Genomic DNA, 17,839 nt, shown 5'->3' on the forward strand with positions numbered 1-17,839 from the left:
GGGACCAAACCTGATGGTTGCCAGAGGGAAGGAGGGTGAGGGTGGGGGTGGGCAAAATGGGTGAAGGGGAGTGAGAGATACAGGTTTCCAGTTATGGAATGAATAAGTCACTGATATAAAAGGCACAGCGTAGGGAATATTAGCCAATGATATTGTAATAGGGTTGTATGATGATAGATTGTACCTACACTTTGGTGAACATAGTATGATATACAGAGGAGTTGAATCACTATGTTGTACACCTGAAACTAATGTAACATAGTGTGTCAGCTAGACAAACAAAAACTGCTTGGCATTAGAAAGATCAGGATTTCCTTTCTAATTCTCCAGGAAATAGCTATGAAACATCAGCCATGTTGCTTAATTTTATGACTCATTTCCCTCACCTATAAAATGGGAACGTACTAGTACCCAATCATGGGATGTTTAAATGATTAAATAAAATAACATAATATAAGGCATATGGCAAGTATTTTAATTCTTTAGCATGGTATTAGAGCTTGGTTAATGTCCTTAGCTTGGATGGCTAGAGTTTGAAGTTTAAAATTACCTGGCATTTGTTAAATAGTACCCAACAGGAGTGCAAAGGTTTTAGGAGTTTTGCAAGAACTATCCTTGAGGGTATAAAAATTATGTTTGATTTTATAATTTGCAGTAAGTAGATTTAATTTTTAGTTTTGAAAAGGATTTTGGAGAGCCATAAGGAGGGAAAAGATAAATTCATAAAATAGAGTATGTGTATTCTATTGTGTGTGGGAATATAGAGAAGTAATGCTTTTTTAAGGAGCTCATACAAACTGAAACAAAGCCTTGCAGAGTCCCAGAACAATTTCTGTCAACAGTCTTCTTAAATAAAACCTAATGCCCTGTATCCTATCAATAGAAGATCAATTTATAAATAAATCTATTTTTTTTAAAACAATTTCCATTAAGGAAATTGAATTGATTGACAAAATAATTTGATAATTGGCAATATTTTCTATCTTCAGCCAGGAGTTTTGGCATTATAGAAAACCTAAGAATTTTGCCAAGTTGTCCTTACCACTAGAATAAAGTGAAATTGGTTAACATTGGAGTTTTAGGTTTAGTTTTGATTTTGGGTTTTTTCAATTCTGTATCCTCTGAGTTTGTACTGCACTGCCCTCTGGAGGACAGAATGCGTCATAACACATGCATTTTAATTTTAGGAAAGCCTGTATTCCTCCATAAAGACAAATTGTGCCTCAAGAATATGTGATTCATGATAATAGCACCAGGACATAATAGCAAAATTAAAAATATTATAATTTATGCTAATATTCCAATTGGCATTGATGAGTTGTGTTGCTTTTCATTCTAAGTATTAAATTTCAATTTCTATAAAAATGATTAATTTTTAAATCAATATTCCTTTAAAAAATTATGTATCCCTCTTAGCCGTCTTTTAAAATAAAGGCCCAAAAGTTTTCATATTTTAAATATTAATAGTTGAAATTTTAAGTGCATCAAATTTATTTTCCTGATAATCAGTTTGCTCTTTTTATTTTGAATATAGATAAAATTTCCTATTTGAAAAATAAATATGTCTTTTTATTAACTTACCATAGATTTTGGCATATAGTCAAAGTCTAATTCTTTAAAATGTATAAGTGCATGAAAACTGACTAGTTGAGTTATAAAAATAAGCTATTAAGATATTTCTGTGGAAAATAAGTCTGTTGAACTTGACTAATTAATAAAATCAATGAAACCAGGAAAGAAAGAGAATTATTTTAAGCAGATCTAAGTGATAACAAGATATTTCTTGAACTTTTAAAATCATTGCTTTAAAAAAATTACTATCACAGAAAGAAATTCCAGATGAACTTCATGGAACAAAATTTATGCAAATTGTCCATGATTATCCTGTATTATCGTCCATGATTATCCTGTATTATTTTCTAATTTTATTTGGTTTATATAAACTTAGTATAACAAGATAAGTTGCTTTGTGTTTTTCTTTTATACCTCAGACTAGAAATCCAGGATGTTTTTGGCTGTGATCTTTAGGCTGAGAACTGGACTAATTTTAGGATGAAAGAGGAAAAAAGAAAGTGGGAAACTTGAGGATATATTCTATTTTCATTTCTTATTCTTGTCTAGGTTTTCCAACCAAACAAAAACATCTGCATGCTGACTTCGAACTTAGTAAAGTCTCATATAGGTAAGTTCTTGCTTAAAACTGGCTAAGCTGCCAGTCCAAATTAGGATGGGTAACCAAAAAATGGAGCTATACAGTAAATATTACTTGTCTCTCGCAGCTATTTTCCAATTCTTGTCACCATAAGACTCTTCCACATTGTTCAGTGTCAGGATCTAAAAGCAAATAGGTTACTTTCTATTTGCTTTTTAACTGTAACGTTAGTCTAGGTCAAATAGTTAACAACAATTAATCAAAACATGAGAATCAATTTCCAAATGGCATCAGATGCAGGGGTTAAGATCTCAGAAAAAGAAGGGACTGAGGGAAGAAAAACTAAGAGGAGATATTAACTTTTTTTTTTCTTTTTGAAAAAGAGAGAGTAAGGGCAGAGAGAATCTTAAGCAGGTTCCATCACCAGCAAGGAGCCCAAAACACGGCTCGATCTCGCAACACTAAGATCATGACCTGAGTGAAAACCAAGAGTTGGGTGCTTAAGCGACCAAGCCACCCTGAGTTCATCTTTTTAATAATAATCTTACTGGGATAGCCAGATATTAAAAATTCATGTTAACTTTTCTGCCTTTAAATCCCTATTCATTGCTCCTATCTCTACTTCAAATGTTAATATACACTTAAAATGTGTATTTTAACATTTTAGTGGAAGTAACAAACTTAAATAAGCTAGAATCTGATGCAAGATTGCACCTCATTTTCATTTTTTTTACTTGTTATACAATTATTATTTATTTAGCAAACTATTGGAGTATGCTTACCTCTTTTCTTCTGGATGCAAGCCTTTTATAATAAACGCTCACTGTGCCTGACAGATTTCACTTCAATTGATTTATGATGTCAGGGAGTCCCTGTGTCACTATTTTATTATAATACATTTCCTTTCTAGTGCCTATAGCTTTTTCATGCTCATGATAAAGCTGATTCTGAACTCATTACTACCAATTGCATATTAGTTTGTATCCCAATCTGAATATAGAAATATTTTAATGTTTATGCCAATAATTTTATAACCTATTATTCATGTACTTTATCTGTTAATCACCACAACCTGCATTAATGTGGCTATGTATCTGATTTATTTGCTACTGTTTCATGATCCCAGAAGAGCTGCAGCATATTTCAGTCTTAAATATGTACATATTAAGCTTTCATGTTACTTAAAATTTTAGACTAAAATTTTGGCTCTCTGTGTTGTTTTAAAATCAAATTTAGGAGAAAAGTTTTGGGGTTTCTAAACATTTGCTTGGCATATAGTAATGCTGAATTCTAAATACATGCACACATGATTTATTTGCTGATTTCTCTCTATAATAGAAATTTTGTAAATATGGTCACTCTTAGCCCCAAAATGTATTTCAATCTTCATCCATGAGGAGTTTGACATACAAGTTTCAACTCTAATTTGCACTGTATAATTTTGAGTTTCTTCCTATATAAGATAGATTTTAAAAACCAGAATAGGTGAACTTTGCCCCATTTCTAACTATGGAACTTCTCATTTAATTGCAGAGTTAGATTCACACATATATCTGCCCCTCAGACTTCTTGCCTAAATGTATGTTTTATTAACTGTTTAAAGGATGATAGATTACTCTGAAATCATAAGCACAGGCCGATTGTATCAAAATGAACTTTGAGGATTTCTATGTAGGAACTTAGTGGATATGTTTTGAAAAAACGAAACAGCTGAAATAATGTGCACAATTTTAGGTCTCCATTTTTTTCACTTTCATTTCAAATACATTAGCATCAATAAGCATAAGAAAAGCAAAATACCTGTGATATCATTTATTTTCTTAACTATCATGGGACTCCATTTTTAACGGTATGGTAAGTCATTTTGTTCAGTGAGGATAAAATTATGGGTACAATCAAGCACATTTCAGTGTCTTTGAGCAGTTAAACCTGGTAATAAGACTAGCTGGGGGGGAAGAAAAACTAGATGAACTCCATATCCTAAAGTGATATTGAGATACAAATGTCTAAGGAATAAACTTAATTAATCTTAAGAAATCCTACACCTCTCCAATCCTCACATCTGGGGCGACTTCAACTTTTGACCAGTGGCTTTAATAAGCTTTTTACTAGAAGTAGTTATCATCAACATTAGAGAGCTTTTGTACATCTATCATTCATTGGAATTATCCATCTCCTAAGCTAATGATCTTTAGCATCTTCCTTACCTGCTCTGGGGAGGGAGTATAGCCCATTAATTCATTTTTGTAGATAATCTAAAGGTAAGTGTTTCAGTGTATGGCAGTTACATGAGAAAACGATTCTAATTGACCTTGAGAGGTTAAAAGAATGTTTTTGATGGAAAAAAAGATTAATGGGAAAAATAAGGTAGAAAAATATGACCATCTGAAACAACAAAAAGAACAGTTAGGAGTATTCACCTTGAGTACAAAATACAACAATAATTTAGGAAAACATACACAATATTATCTATAACTATTTTAGAACAAAACAAAAGTATAACATTCAGTATAAAATTGGTACTAATTTAAACTATAGATGTGATTGTTTTTGACTGAAGAAAGTAATTAAAAGCAAGTTTGTTTTCTGATATAATTGAGAAGTGGTATATTTTATCTATTAAAAATCGGTTCAACTTAGCCTCAGGTTAATTTTCTTGGTAAATTTTCTTCCTAAAACCTAAACCTGGGAAAGGAGAGTCTTCAAAAAATGGTACTGGGGAAACTGGATATCCACATAAAAAAGAATGAGTTTGAACCCTTAACTTATACCATATACAAAAATTAACTCAACGTGGATCAAAGATATCAACATATGACCCCAAAATACAAAACTCTGAGAAGGGTAAAGCATAAGGGAGAAGCTTCATGGAATTTTTAGATAAAAATGCCAAAGCACAGGTGACAAAAGAAAAACTAGGTAAAATTTAGACTTCATCAAAAAATAAAAACTTTCTGGGCTGAAGAACACTATCAAGAGAACAAGAAGACCCTCCACAAAACAGGAGAACATTTTAAATCATATATCTGATAAGGGATTAATATTCAGAATATTAAAGAACTACAGCTGAACAACAACAAAAGATAATCTGGTTAAAACATGGACAAAGAACTTGAATAGGCTTTTTTAAAAAAGATTTTATTTATTCATGAGAGACACAGAGAGAGAGGCAGAGACATAGGCAGAGGGAGAAGCAGGCTCCCCTGAGGGACCCTGAAGTGGAACTCAATTCCTGAACTCCAGGATCACGGCCTGAGCCGACAGCAGAGCTTAACCGCTGAACCATCCAGGCATCCCTGAGTAGACATTTCTCCAAAGATAAACAAATGGATAATAAGCAGAAAAAAGTTGCTCACCACCACTAACATTAGGAAAATGAAAATCAAAACCACAGTAAGATATTCCTGTGAAAGATGGCTATTAGAATGGCTATAGTAAAAAAAAAAAAAAAGGCAGAAAATGGCAAGTGTTGATGAAGATGCGTAGAAATTGGAACCCCTTTGTACTGCTGGTAGGAATATAAATTGGTGTAGCTGCTATGGAAAACAGTATGCCAGTTACTCAAAAACTTAAACAGAATTACTATATGATCCAGTTAATCCACTCCTGGGTTTACATCCAAAAATAATTGAAAGCAGGGATTCAAACAGGTATTTGTACACCTATGTTCATGGCAGCATTATTCACAACAGCCAAAAGGTTGAAAGCAAACAAATGTCCATCCACAGATGAGTGGGTGAACAAAATGTGGTACCTACTGTGATGGTTAATGTATCAACCTGGAGGAGGTATTTGGATGAGATTAATATTTAAATTGCTAAACGCTAAGTAAGCACAATACCCTCTTTAATGAGTGGGCCTCATCCAATCAGTTGAAGGCCCACTAGAACAAAAAGATTGGTTTCTCTGTGCATGAGGGAATTCTCCAACAGATTGCCTTTTGTCTTCACCTGCACCATCAACTCTGCTGAGTCTCTGCCTGCTGGCCTTTGGACTGGAACTGCACCACGGATTATCCCGTGTCCCGGCTGCTAGCATTCAGACTGTATTCACACCATTGTTTCTCCTGGGTCCCAAGCATGCTGACCGAAATGATGGATTTTGGACTTCCCAACCTCTATTAATCATTGACAGTCAATTCCTTATAGCAAATCTCTTTACGTAGAGATTGGTTCTACTTACCTGGAGAACCCTGCCTAGTGTATTTTGTTAAGTTTTATATTTACAATTGATATGTGTAAGTATCTATGTTTCCTTTTGCACTTATTTTTAGTTGTAAGATTTCTCACCCATAGAGTTCAGTTTCTGTTGCTAGTGTCTTATACTTCCAGATAAAGGCCTAATAGCTTCATCATACTGATAACTAATATTGATCTTCATCTAATTTATTTGCCTTTTTCAAATGTTTAACTGAATGATATTTTACTCCCAGATTTCTTTTCAAGCCTTATTACTTCATTCTATTTTGAAAGATAACACCAATGAATTTTCCTTGTCCCTTTCATTTTTGAGCTCCTCTGAGGGTTAATTGAGTAGTCCCACTGGCATTGCTAGGTAGTCACCTTCTGAATTCCTAATAAGTCTTGTTTGAGATTGTGTCATCTGAATTTTGTGTTCTCTGAATATTTTCTTCTCCAAAATTTAAGAAATTTGAATCTATAAAGTATATGTCAACCTTTGCCCATGTATTAGATGCTTTACATATATTCTCTCTTTTATTTCTCATAGAACCATAAAAAGCAAGTTTTATTATTTCTGACTTACAGATGAGGGGACAGAGATTCAATAAAATCAAGTGACTTGTCCAGGTCAAGACTTGAAGTAAAAGTAGAAGTGGTAGAAATGGAAGAGGCAAGCACAATGTGGAGGCTTGGTAACTGGATAAAATCCTAGCCTCAGAAACATCAGTGAGGGTGCAACCTCTGAGAGAAGGGGCAACCTCAGAGCATTCCAAAGGCCCACAAGAACTAGGGTAGGACCTTGATCTCACTACTAAGCCCCTGCCAGACTGCTCACCAGAGCTCATCTTAAAGCAGACTTTGAATAGGTCTTTGGCATTCAGAGATAAAATAAGAGCTTACAGACCCAACCATGGGTGAAACTAACCTGGGCTGTGGTTGCCAAATTATCTGGAATTTCTAAAAACTTAGAGTAGTTTTTATAAAACAGTAAATAAAACTTGAATTCTAAAAGAAAAATATAAATTTCACAAGATGCTTGAGGCAGTTTTAATTGTATTTTCTCTCATATACTGCCACAAATGATAGGATGGAATTCTAACATTAGAAAAGAATCTTAGAAGTCACCCAGTTCTTCTTTGTATGGCACATGGAAGTTTAGAGTGGTCAAATGACTCATCCAAAAATCACACTTGCAGCAAAGCAGCAAAGAGTCTAGAGCTAATCCAGTCTAATCCCTTTAATTAGACTATTTTCTCTCATATACTGCCACAAATGATAGGATGGAATTCTAACATTGGAAAAGAATCTTAGAAGTCACCTAGTTCTTCTTTGTATGGCACATGGAAGTTTAGAGTGGTCAAATGACTCATCCAAAAATCACACTTGTAGCAAAGCAGCAAAGAGTCTAGAGCTTCTCCAGTCTAATCCTTTTAATTAGACTATATTATTATTATTATTATTGATTTTAACTCTAAGTAGATAACATTTCATTCATATTTATTCTATTGACAGAATATCTCTGCCTGCCTATCTATCATCTATCTATCTATCTATCTATCTATCTATCTATCTATCTATCTATCATCACCATCTGTCTGTTAAGCCACTTGTCTTACAGTTACTTGTTTGATCGGTTGAGACACTTGCTCTTTGCAAATAGGCAACATGCCATCTGGTGGTAGGTAACCTGAATTACAGTCAGAAGTCCCACATTGCCTAATCGCTAAACCACTCAACCGAACACTAATCCGAGTGTCTCAGACACATAAGCTACCTATCTCATACTATACAAAAACCTGAATGTGGCTTTTCTTTTTGTTTTTAATTACAGATTTTTAAAACTATCTCAGTTTTCCAAACCAGGTAGTAGGGACCAAGTCCAATAAGCCAAAAAAGGAGGTTTTAAAAGGCTGAGAAGACATCCAAGTGTATCATAGTGCCTCATAGCAATGCTCTGCCTGGGTATAATTTGGTATAAAACAAAGTTTAAAAACAGAATGGCATTCCCTAAGATACTCTTCTGAAAGTTTTCTGAGAACCTCTCAGAGTAATCAGAAGTTGATAGCTTAGTAAGTTCAGTTACTAATTCTCTTCCAATGAATGTAAATATAGCTACTCAAGATAATTCAAGAGGCTAGTTATTCCAGGATCTAACTTAGCATTTATCTATTTGAAATAAACTTAGCAACACTAGCTTTCTTTGTTTAGTATTTTCTGGTATATTTTTTACTATCTTTTTCCTTCTGCCTTTCTATTTTGATGCTGAGATATTTTCATGGGCCAAAGCTAGATGAAACAAATCCAATGACATTTCTGTGGTTATTATGATATATATGGACTTATTTCCATCACCTTATTTTGTTTACTATTTTACATTATTTTTTTTCACTTAACTTTTCTGAAGTTTTTTAATTTGCTTTTTATTCCTTTACTAGCTTAGAAATGTCTTCCATTTTCATTACAAATACCAGTTGTCCTATTTTTAACATCCTCTCCTGACATAAAAATCTAGCATTAAAGAATATCTCTGCCCTCTCAAAAATATTAGAACAGTTTAATTTCTAGCACATCTCTCATTCTTTTATATTAGTTTTCTAGTATTTTAGAATCTGCTTTTTTAAAAAAAAACTCCTTCAAATAATGTATTTCTGTTTATTTTTGTTTGTTTTTGCATTTAAAGCTTATTTAGTTTTACCAAAATATTTAAAATTTATTTGGGGAGAATTGCTTTTGCATTATAGTTCTTTTTTCAGAATATTCTTTTTTTTTTTTTTTAGTATTGAAATGTATAATTTAGTATTTATTTCAGCAAAGTCCACAGATTGAAAAAGCTCTCAGACTTTGTCTGAAAAAAAAAAATGCTTTTCTTTACCTTCTCTATTTACCAATCATTTAGCTGGGTATAAAAGTCAATTTGTTCACTTATTTCTCTTGAATCTTTTGATTCCATTACCTTCTATAGCTTTTGATACTAATAAACGGTCTATTCATATTCTGATTACCTTTCCTTATTAGGTGATCTGTCTTTTCTTCCAAAATTTTTGATTATTTTACTTTTATTTTTTATGTTCTTCAGTTTCACAATAACATGACTAGTTGTAGATTTATTTCTTGCTCTGAATTTGTGTCACTTTAATGTAAAATCTCATGTTTTTATTTCAATTGTGACAAACTTTCAGGCAATATTTCTGTAAATATTGACTCATTCCTAGTCTCTATCTCTCTTTCTAGAATACTATTCAGACAGATATAGAGTTTTCTCATTTTATCTTCCACATCTCTTAATTGTATTCATTGTGATGGTTAATTTTATTTGTCAATGTGACTATGTGGTACTCATTTGTTTTGTTAAGTAGCAGTTTAGATGTTGCTATAGAGTATTTTTTAAATGTGATCATATCCAGATTTGGGGGAGCAAAGTTTGTGTTGCTCCTTGTCATAGTTTGATTATTCAGAAGAATGAGTTATTTTTCTGTTGGAGACTTGTGATTCTTAAGTTGTAAGAATGTCTCTACAAACTTTGCTTCTCCTGAATTCTTAGGAATTTCTGTGGTTCTCAGTTAAATGTCTCATCTTTGGACCTCCATGACCACTGGTTCTAATTAGTGCTCTTGATTACCTATCACTTCTCACCCCACTATTTAGATTAACTTTCTTCATTACAAGATTTCATAGAGTAATTTTTATTTGATGTCCTTATACTTTTATTAGTATGATCATTTGACAAAAATCTGTCACTGCCTTACTCTCAATGGACGCTTAGCTCCATTGGCACAATGCCAGATACATAGTGGTCATCCACTTAAATTGAATATTTATTTGTAGATCAAATGAATGAGCAAGTAAATACACCCTTTTATCCTGCTAACCATGAAAAAGTTTCTCTTGGATGTATTTCATTCAGATATTGAATGGATCAGATTTAATGAAACTTTTTTATTTTCTCCTGCATCAGCTATTATTGGTGTACTATGGCTAAAGCACTCATATACCTGAAACATCCAAATACAGATATATTACTAATTATAAAGTTTCTGAGTTTTTGACATTTTGAATTTGTAGTCATGTGAAAATACCAAAAGTTGCCTCTTATATAACTCTACAAAGTATATGAGTTTCTTTGATAGAAGAATTGCAAACGCCTCGCATGAAGAAATGTTAGATCAAAGTAAATGCCATGAAGTGGTTGCATACTGGAATGAGATTCTTAATTCATGATTTTAGGAAATTTGATCTTTATTTCAGGTTGGAAGACTGCAGTCCAGGACTTCCTTAATGCTTGGGTGAGATGTTTGGTGCCAGGAAGGCTTTGAGTTTTGGAGAAATAGCAGGAGAAATCTCTACTTTTTATAAAAAAAAAAAACATTATGAGACTGTTAATTTTAGAGTTTAAATGAAACTACTAGTACCTCTCTCTGGCATCATTCAAAATCTCTATGTACTATAAGAGTCATTAGGGATATAAATTTACATATCAAATTCTGAAATCAAAGAAGGATTCTCCTTGCTTGATTATTGGTTGTTGACCTCCTATACTGACCTCAGGTTCACATTGATAAGGGTGTGTATGTGTGTGAGAAAAAGAGAGACAAGCAGAGAGAGAGAGTATTCTGATGGCCCCAAACATTTTAGTCAGCTAGCTTTTATTTTTTATTTTATTTTTTTAAAGATTTTTACTTATTTATTTTGAGAAAGGGGGAAAGTGTAGGCGGGGAGATGGGCAAAGGGAGAGAGAATCTCAGTCATACTCCCTGCTGATCATGGAGCCCAACATGAGGCTTGATCTCATGACCCTGAGGTCATGACCTAAACTGATATCAAGAATCAGACACTTTTCTGACTGAGCTACCCAGGCCCCCCAATCAGCTAGCTTTTAATGGTATATTCTTTTTTGATTGTTTGGGTATTCCTTCTGAAGAATTGTCAAGGATGTCAATTGGCATCCTTGTCAAGTTAGTGGTTCAGTAACTTGATTACTTAATATTTTGACTTGTACATAAGTCATGTACATAAGCTTTGATGGAAGGATACATGGGAAAGGCACTTGTTGCATCAATCTTGCTTAATCAATCTATACATGGGTTCCGAACAATGAAATGAATTTCATAAATATTCGAACCTTGACTTTAAAAATAACTAGGCCTATAGGCCTTTGTTATATTGTCTCACATATAGGGAACTTGAATTAATTTTCATTTTATAACTGGCAACTGGCACAGTGCATAATTTAAGTGTTTTAATTTAACTATAAGTACAAAGCCAAACTTTTCATCAGATGTATAATCTAATTATTAAAAATTTAATGGCTGGCCAATTACAAATGGCCAGTAAATCTTTTTTTTTCCCCTTTGTCCTTTTTTTTTTTTATTTCAGCCTCATAAATAGTCATCTGGCATTAAATATTTGTGATCTAGGCCAGTAACCTTTTTCAATCTCACAGGACCTTTTTTAATTAAACTATATCTTTGTCCCATGTCTGTAATCCTCTCACTGACATTTTATATACAAGACACCTTGCTGAAAAAAGGTCAAGCCGTACAGTTATAAATGGAAAAGAGATTAGAAGAATTCTCAAGCCATGGTGTGATCTAAGAGCGAGTTAAATATGGAGCAGTACTTAGTAGGCATGCTCAGTAGACAAGGAGGAACCCTCTGGGTAGATTTTAATGATTGGAGCAGCAAAGCAAATGAAAATTATCTTTATGGAAAAAATGAAAATTACACATTTTTTACATAGTCTTCCATGATTAATGTGAAAGACCATGAGGCTATAAAAGCCATAGGATGTTCGGGAAAACCATTGTGAAATACAGTCATGGTGTTTGTGTGATTCTTGCCTACAAAGACACTTTTGTTGCTCCGTAAACCTTGCAAATGTCAGTCTCGTGTTAAGGTTAATTAACTCTAGAAGTAAAAGAAACATGTTGAGACTTATATGCATCAATGAAGAGTAAGAAAGGAATGAAAAAACTGAGTAAGGAAGAGGGAGAGAGCAAATGCCACATTACTGAAAAATCTATTTTAGTACGTATATATTGAAGAGAAGCTATGTGTTTGGAAGGTAAATACATTCACAGAAGAAGTGACTTACATTATTTTCACCAGAACATTAAGCAGAAATTGAAAACGGATTTTTCCCCCCTTAATATTCTCCAGCTGGCATGTTATGACTAAAACTTGCTGAATCCATGCCACACTGTGATGCATTTAATGGTGTACATGGGTACAACTAAACAATACATTACTTGTAATGTCTGAAATAACCTAGCAAAGCATGGTACTCAAGTGTTGAAATACCACTCTCTGTTTCTCAGAGGTTGCTTAGTTATACCCAAGAGGCTAACCTTCTCTGAAAAGCCTTTACTGCTAATTTCTTTGTCACTTTTATATAGTCCAGTGATAAAAGGGTACCCTTTCATTCCTATGTCATCAAAATGGTGTTATTTAGATGTTAATCCTTGAGGCATAGTAGTTGACACCGCACCTTTAATCATAGGACTTATGCTTTCAGGGATCTTTGTTTATAAATGGTCCACTTGGTCGCAAATATCTCTTAATTTTTAAAAGAGAGAAGAAGATCTAACATAAAACAAAATAAAATGAGATAAAATAAAATAAACTGGAACTAGAAATTTAACTTTAACCTGAGCTAAACCTCTTTTGGTGTCTTCCAGGCTTTGGGTTTCTGGACAGAATCTTTGTCGGTGCTAAATGAAAAGGTTACTGTGTGCAGTTTCCTTCAGCTATTATAAGACTTCTGGCAGTGACTGAACTGTCAGGTTCCAGGAGGCCAGTCCCTGTTCAAAGTAACCGGATGCTGTGTTTGAGAAATGTGATAGTTGACGGGCTGACATTATGATGCTTGTGACCCAGCCTGGGCCCTGAGCTTCAAATCAGCTATCAATCCAAACAATACAAACAGTTTCTAGGCATAAAAACTGTTTGTACATTTGCTAATAGAAAAATATTTTCACTTAGCAAAGCTAGTTATTTTTTTTAAAAAATAAGAACTCAAACAAGTTCACTGAGTTCTGATCATTTTCAACATGTTCTGTTGGAGTCAGCATCTTTTTCTTTCAAAATGACTTGTTAAAATAGATAAAACTTTAGACTCAGACCATTTGAAAAGATAGAAAAATTTAGTTAATCAAATAGTTGCTTTTTCTAAATAAAAACTTTCAACTAATTTTCAGAACTGACAAGGATGACTAATTATTTCGCCATTGGTTATGTTGGGCACTGATGTGCAAAATGTATTGAACTTTTGTCTGAGTTTATGCAAAATGACCCAGGCTAGTCAAGAGCAATTGGATATTTGATAAATGACATTTTTCACTTTGCTTCCTTAACAGATTAACCTGTCAAACAGTAAAAAAATTTACTGTGAGATAGATTATGAAAAATATATTCTGTACAAAGCACTTGCCAGTAGCTCTATTATTGTTTGTTACCATCGTTGGTGTGTTGAAGTTTAGGAAACTAAGATACAAAGAGGTTATATAATTTGCCTAGAGTCATAAAAGTAGTAAATTGGTTTATCTCTAACTTCGTGTTTTCCCAATACTCTCTTGCATTTACTCATCTGTCTGCAGTGTCATCAGGAATAGTGATATTTTCCCCTTGTTTATCATATAGCCCAGATATAATAGACAAGATTTTACTTTTATTTCATCTGCAGACCAACGAAATAAACAACTGAGAATATCAAATAATGGTATATGTTAAAATTATGTTCAAACATTTTTTAAAAAAGGAAAGCATGTAAATTTTATTCTAATGCACAGGCATATATATATATGTGTATATATATATATGATAGCATTTTAAAATGTAAATATGGAATATATTTCCTGTGATTTATCTTTGAGGTTTTTCTTTATTCCCCTGCTTCTTAAAAGCTGTAATTTTCCATGACTCAGCAGATATTCATAAAAATATGTTCACTGCTAGAAAAGGAACAAAATGTTTGTGATATGGTAAATACACTAGGACTTTGCTAGATGGTGCTGCAACATATATTGTCATATTCTACGAAAAGTGTAGTTTTGAATAGGAAATTTTCTTGCAATTAGAAATATTCACATCAATCTTGATATTTGGAGGCTTTTTTATTATACAGGCATTATTTTTTAGAAAACAAAATTATGCTACATCCTCAGCCCCTAATTAGATGTCAACCTCCCTTTTTATTAAATTTGGGCTATCTTTAACAAATTAGCCTTTTATATTTATAGACTATTTTAACATATAGACTAGGCTCAACAGGACACTGCACAAGAGCAAAGGTTAATCTGTAATACTGTTTCTTGGTTTCTTGAAATACAGATAATTTTTTCAGTCATCCTAGTAGGAGCTAAATATAGTTCAAAATCAGATGATTTAATTTTAAGTGTGCTAATTCAGAACAAAGCAAAATTACTTTAAAAGGTTCAATAATCTGAACTATCCATTATATGTGTCCTTTATATGTATCCATTATATGTAACTATCCATTATATGTAAGCTTTCTTCTCAAATAAATAAATATAAATTAGGTAAGTTAAGAGCAAGAGAAAAAGAAATGTTTCTCTCTTTTTTTTAAGCCAAATATCTTTTTAACATTGACAAGGTATTATCTGTACTATGGCTATTAGCCTTAATCATGTGTTTGTACTGTCTAGCTTACATTCTAGGCAGTGTCCTACAAAATCAAGTTACAATAATTGAGAAGTAGTGGCTACATATAACGGGAGAAATGGGTGACTGTGTATGTCAACATTAGCTAACTTGATCTCACTGCATATATCATAATTATAGTATCTTTTGAACTTCAAAGCCCTGGGGATGGATCTATCCGACCTTGAAAATAAAAAGAGAAACAATGAATTCCTTTTTCCCCCAAGCCTGAGGCTCTCAGGGTCAACCCTTCTTTAAAAAGATTCTCAAACCAGGTATAATGAAAAAACAACCAATTGTGCCAGAAGAGTAAATAAAATATTAATTAAATGTTAATAACTGTTTCCTTTGGAAAAAGGATACAGTCTCCAAACATTCTACTATATCTCATCTCATAAAAATATATTCATGATGCAATAATTTTAAACAATATGTATTTAATTGATAAGCAATGTAGTACTTTATAGTTGAACTATTTAGGGATGGCATCTCACAGGTAAATACTAAGATTATGTTGTAGAATTCCCAAAACTTCAAAACCTGCTCAGCATGAGACAAATTTCCACATATGAGGAAATTAAATTGCTACTCCAGAATTTCTGTATGGCAGACTAGTTGTTATAATTCTTTTACAAAGAACAATTAGAAATAAGTCTGTTTGAAGTCATTGGAAAGTTTGCAAAGCAGCAACAAAGGTTTTGAGGGACACAGAGATGAGACTGGCATTTGGCTTTTCTTTTTCCTTCAAGGCAGTACGCCAATTCCTAAATAGCTAAGAAGATGAGCAAAGCTTACAGAAGACAGAGTTATAGAGAGACAAAAACTGAAATACAGACCCTAGGAAGAAAGACGGGCCTAGATAATTACTCCAGGATTTTAGCTAAGAACTCCTGAAGGGTTAGGCTACTGGTGAAATAAAGACATGACAAGAGAAAAACCTAAGGAATAAGCATCTGCAAACCAGCACTAAATGAAATACTAAAAGGACTGAGAGAAGGGTGGGAAGAAAATTAAAAATCCAAATGGAAACAAATAAATTCAACAAAGAATGAAGAACAGGGGAGAGTATAAAAATGTGGTCAAATGACAATGAATATTGAATATACAAAATAATATATTGTAGGATTTTAAATACTTGTATAATTAAGACTGGGGACTATGTGTTTGTCAAAACTCATAGAACCTTATAACACAAAGCCCCAAACTTTAAAGAATGCAGTTTTAAAAATCAATTAGGATATTGTGGGCTTCAGGATGGAATGCAGACTGTGACAGAAGAATCTGTTACAGATTTATGACAACTTCATTGAAAGGAGTAGAGGAATAATTTACCTAATTTAGGAAGTGAATAGACATGCTAAAGACTAAAAGAACTATACATAAGCACTTTACTGTAGTTAATATATACCATGGGGATACAGGTTAACAATTCTAATACCACTATAAATGAATACTGGGATTAAGCAAATAAAATAAGCAAATAGATGATGGATAGTGAGAGCAAGGCTTCTTACTACTAGAGTGAGAGATTATAAGTGTAAGGAGAGACAAAAGGGGAAATGGGCAATTTAATATATGGGAACTCTATTAATATTATTGCAGCATTTGTATAAATTTAAATCTATTCCAAAATAAAAGCTTATTAAGTGTTCAAAAAATATGTAAACTACTGAGCAACAGCAAAAAGATGGTGAGGAAGGGCATCGTCAGAGTTTCCCAAGATGTCGCTTCATCTCACAAGTGGTAAATGTATTAATTTATATTAGACATTTAAAAGTTGAGAATGCATTTGTAATTTCTGGGTTAGCCATGAAAAGAAAAGTAAAAAATTGTGTAAGTAACAAATTCATATAGAGAAAAATTAAAAATAAAATAATTAAAATAGGGTAACCAAAACAAAGTAAAGATTCTAGAAATTAAAAAACATAAAACAGTTTATAAAAATAGAAAACAAAGGGACACCTGGATGGCTCAGTAGGTTAAGCAACCGACTCTTGTTTTTAGCTAAGGTTATAATCTCAGGATCTTTATTTTATTTTATTAAAGATTTTTATTTATTTATTCATAGGGACACAGAGAGAGAGAGGCAGAGACACAGGCAGAGGGAGAAGCAAGCTCCATGCAGGGAGCCCGACGTGGGATTCAATCCTGGGTCTTCAGGATCACACCCCAGACTGCAGGTGGCACTAAACCGCTGCACCACAGGGGCTGCCCTCTCAAGCCCCTCTTCAGGCTCCATGTAGTGGGGAATCTGCTTCAGATTCTCTTTCCCCTTCTGCTCCTCCCCTTATTGGCAAGCTCTCTCTTTCTCAAATAAATAAATAAAATCTTTTTAAAAAGTAGAAAACCAAAGATGGTAGATTTAAACCTAAGTACATTAGTAATCATTAGAGTTGGTCACATAAAATTGCATGTATTGTTTCTGTAAAGAGGGCAATTATATATGATTCAAACTAATGCATTAATTCTAAGACCTTCCTCAGTAAGTGAAAGAATATGTAGATTAAAAGTACTAAAAGTGATAAACAAACTTGACTATAATGGACATTAAGAGAACCCCAAGCATAGCTGTAGAGTATTTTTTGAGTGCATATGAGTCATTTAATAAAATTTACCTTTTTCTAAAACATCAATCCTCAAAGATTGAAAACACATAGTAAAATAAAATGGAACATCAATGACAAAAAAAGGCAAGTAGAAATAAATCCAAATGTTTTAATATTAAGCAATTATTTCTGGATAATCACAAGATAAAAGAAGAAATCATGGTGAAATTCAGAAAATATTTTGTAATGTAAATATCATCTCTCAAAATTTGTGGGATATATTTAAAATTATTTGCATACCAATT

General features: G+C 33.0%; 1 long non-coding RNA gene across 2 annotated transcripts in view; it reads left to right on the plus strand.

The window, feature by feature from the left end:
* Positions 1 to 2,121: 2,121 nt before the first annotated feature.
* The window catches only part of LOC121474716, a 62,817-nt gene continuing 47,099 nt past the window's right edge, over positions 2,122 to 17,839 (plus strand). For both annotated transcript variants that reach the window (XR_005983491.1, XR_005983492.1), the window contains exon 1: positions 2,122 to 2,182. This is a non-coding gene — a long non-coding RNA (uncharacterized LOC121474716). The remainder of the gene's footprint in view (positions 2,183 to 17,839) is intronic.

The sequence above is a fragment of the Vulpes lagopus genome, chromosome 13 (genome assembly GCF_018345385.1).
Source record: "Vulpes lagopus strain Blue_001 chromosome 13, ASM1834538v1, whole genome shotgun sequence".
Classification (NCBI taxonomy): Eukaryota; Metazoa; Chordata; class Mammalia; order Carnivora; family Canidae; genus Vulpes; species Vulpes lagopus.